Source organism: Lathyrus oleraceus, chromosome 6, assembly GCF_024323335.1.
Source record: "Lathyrus oleraceus cultivar Zhongwan6 chromosome 6, CAAS_Psat_ZW6_1.0, whole genome shotgun sequence".
Taxonomy (NCBI): Eukaryota; Viridiplantae; Streptophyta; class Magnoliopsida; order Fabales; family Fabaceae; genus Lathyrus; species Lathyrus oleraceus.
Window position 1 is genome coordinate 381,264,318 of NC_066584.1, and position 3,730 is coordinate 381,268,047.

Here is a 3,730-nt window from a genome sequence, read left to right on the forward strand (position 1 = left end):
ATCTGATCTTGTTGTGCATCTGATGACATCATCAGATTTATTTCTTCTTTCTTTAGAACCCTGCACACTTAGAAACTTTTCGTTAGGGTGCCATTTTTGGTTTCATCCTTTGTTATCATCAAAATCATGGAATCTGTTGTAGAACAATTTTTGTTCTTACAATCTCCCCCTTTTTGATGATGACAAAACAAATAAAAATATCAGATGAAACATGAAAAATATTAGATCAGATAGACAAAAGCTCCCCCTGAGTTAGCGCTAGGGAGTTCAGAAGTTCTTACCAGAGCTTTCCAAGTAATTAGGTTTCTGAAAACTTTCTGTAAATGCTTAAATTTTATGTTAGATAAAATTATTTAAACAATTGTTGCAGAGTGCTTTAAGGTTTTAGACATAATTTTTCATCAGAGCTATTTAATAATTTCTCCCCCTATTTGGCATAATCAAAAAGGCATAAAAAATAAAAAGAATAAAAAAGAGAAAAACACTTCATTAAAAAGCACAAAGGCAAACAACAGTCAAAAACATCAGATTCAAGGAAGAATATCAGAGCTAAAAAGAAGTCAGAAGCAAAAACACTAGGCAAGCAAACAAAATAAATCCTAAGTGCCTAAGGGTTCGGAGGTTGAGGAAGTCTCTGAAGCAACATGGCAAACATGTTCTGGATGTTTTCATTCAAAGCATCTTGCTTGTCCATCCTGGCACGGAGCTCATTCTGATCTTTCTTGATCTCTTGCTGATCTTGCTTTATCTCTTTCAGGGTGTTAAGAATCAGAGGGATCGCAGAGGAAGACTCCCCCTGAATCAGAGCCTGCTGAGCTTCAGCTTCAGCAGCAGCTTGAGCTTCTGCATCCGCCTGAGCCTTGGCTTCAGCTTCCTGAATCCTTAGAAGTTCTGCTTCCTTTGCCAGCCTTTCTTCTTCTAACCTCTTTGCTTCTTCCTCAGCTTCCTTAGCCAATCTTTCCTCCTCTAATCTTTTGGCCTCAGCTTCTCTAGCCAGTCTCTCTTGGAGTCTTTCCTCAGAGTCTCTGATGTAGCCATTTCTGACTTGTTCAGAGATACTCTTCAGCCTATAAGACTCAGAGGTCATCCAACTAATGACTCTGTTCCAGTGTGTCCTAACAGATTTAGGATCATCACTAACTTCAGAGTTTTTAGCCAGAGACTTGATCTTCTGGACTGAAGCTTCTGCAACCTGTAAAATGGCCTCCTCAAGGGTAGGTATGGTAAGTTCAGGTTCAGGTTCAGGTGAATGAGGTGGAGAGTTTTGAGGGCTGAGATTTAGAGAGGGAGGTTCAGTTGGTTGAGGTTCAGATTCTGCTTGAAGTTCAGAATCTGCGTCTGGTTGAAGACTAGGGGATGAAGCATATAGTGGATTTAGGTCTAATGGGTCAGAGTCTGGTCCAGGTACAGCGGGAATAAATGGTGGAATGATATTAGAGGTGAAGGGATCAGATGGTTGAGTTTCAGAGGGTAAGGTTGTTGTTTGTGGTGGAAGGGAAGTTTGATTTTCAGAGGAGATGGTTTGTTTTGTTGTGGAAGAGAAGTTCGGAGGGTTGAGGTTACTTCAGTTTGTGTTTGAGTTTGTGGGGCGAAATTTCTAGCATAAATTTCAGCTATTGTTGGGGATTTTGGGTCAGAAGGTTCTGTGGATGATGATGAAGAAACACTAAAGTACGGGGGTGTTTCTGGTGAAGAGGATGAGGAAGAGCTATGGTGATATAGTTGATTAGGGTCAGAGGTTGTTGTGAAATTACGAGCAACTTTTAGAACAGGTGGAGGTTGAGAGGTTCTGATGGTTGAAGGAGGGATTTCAGAGGTTGTAAATAAGGGAGGTGTTGGGAGAGGAGTAGAAGAGGCCATCATAGGTATTACAGAAGTAACATGAGGAATAGACTTACCTGAAGAAGAGATTTTCAGAGGAGCTGGAGCTTTGGTTCCAGAAGATTCTCCAAGTCTGGGTTTCTTTGCCTTCCTTGCTTCCTCAGCTATCTTCTTCTCAGAAAGACCTCTTTTGTATCTGACCAAATCTTCTTCTGAATCCAAAAGGTCTTCAATTCTGAAATCAGAAATATCAATACCTTCATCCAGCAGACGCTGAAGGTAGATAGCAATGGCATCTCTGGGTTCATTCTTGAAGAACCTTTCAAGGCCATGAGGCATCTTCCTCTGATCTTTCAGAGCTTCCCAGGACACATCCATAGTGGGCTTGACTCTGATCTCTTTGATGATTCCCATGCTCTTCAGGTTTTTGGCATTCAGAGGCCTTCCAGTTTCTATAGCCAGATCATCCATCAGCTTGGCCTTTTCCAGCTGGTCAACCAATCCATGCTCAATGAAGACATCAGAAAGCAGTCTTCCCAGAGGGATGTAAGATCTTGGCTTCAAGCTGTTTCTGGAGTCTTTGACAGAATCCCTTAGATATTTGAAAAGAAGAACAGGGAGATTGATCTTGATACCTTTCTGAATGCAATATAAAATGAGTTTCTGATCAGCATTAATATAATCAGAGGAGTTGGAGGCTGGGCGATGGTGAATGGTTCCCAGAATTATTTTCAACCAAACTCGGAGGTTCTGATGAAGCTCCTTGTTCTTAGAGGGATTTCCCTCAGCGTTTGCTTTGAAGATAGTTGGGTTGATAACCTCAGTGATGCGCTTAGACCTTGGAGGAATGTTGTAAATCCTTTTACCTCCAGTAGTCTCCATGTTCAGCAAGGAAGCAATTGATGCTTCAGTGATGACAATCTTCACTCCCAGAACAAAGGAAACGATGAACTGGTCATCTGCATCAGCATGTCTCCAAAATTCTTTGACCAGAAGAGGGTAGATTGGACCATAGAGCCTGTCGAAGTAGTTTTCCCAACCTTGCTTGTAAAGATCTTCAGTAAGATCAACACCGTTTCTTCTCAAATTCTCAAAATCTACCAGCGATTCACACAGTACATCCAAATTCTCAAAGGAGGTTGCAAGATGAATGTGGCGTTCACGTTCCAAAATATGAGGTTCTTGATAAACAGGGGTTGTGGTAACGCCTGTAACAGTGGGTGTTTGAGTGTTTGAGGTTTGGGGATTAGAAGCGGATTCCATTTGTTGGGAGAAGTTAAAAACTTCTTGCTCTTGAGCATTCATGAAGAAGGTTGAAGAAGAAGATGAAGAACTGAAGAAGTTGCAGAGAAAACTTCGAGAGAGGGTTTAGGGTTTAAGAGTGAGTGAGAGTGATAAGTGTGTGAAATGTGAGAAAAGTGTTTATATACCTAAGTAAAAACGCATGCAAAACGACACACATACCAGCGTTAGACACAAAACTCAAAAAGGCACGCTTGGGGGGAAAAATGATTACAGCTCATAAATGAATGTCTAATCCCACAGTTTGCACACTGCTCGAGGAAAACTCAAACGTCTGCCTTTTGAATTTCTTGACAGCTGTCTAGAAGTTCTAAGGTTTGACGCTTCAGAGTTCCACGTGTTGATGTATCTGATCTTCAGGAATACCAAGAGATTGGTTCTGAAGATTTCTAACTCAGATATCTTCTTAACAATGTAGAAGTATCAGAGGCAGAATCATATTTGTTTTTATCAGAATCTTATTTTATATTTTTCAGAGCCATACTTCATTCAGGACAATTTTTAATGTTCAAATTTTCTAAGATGAAAAGAAATCTATCTTCAGCTAGAGGCTTAGTAAAGATATCTGCCCATTGATGTTCTGTATCAATGAACTTCAGCGTTACTA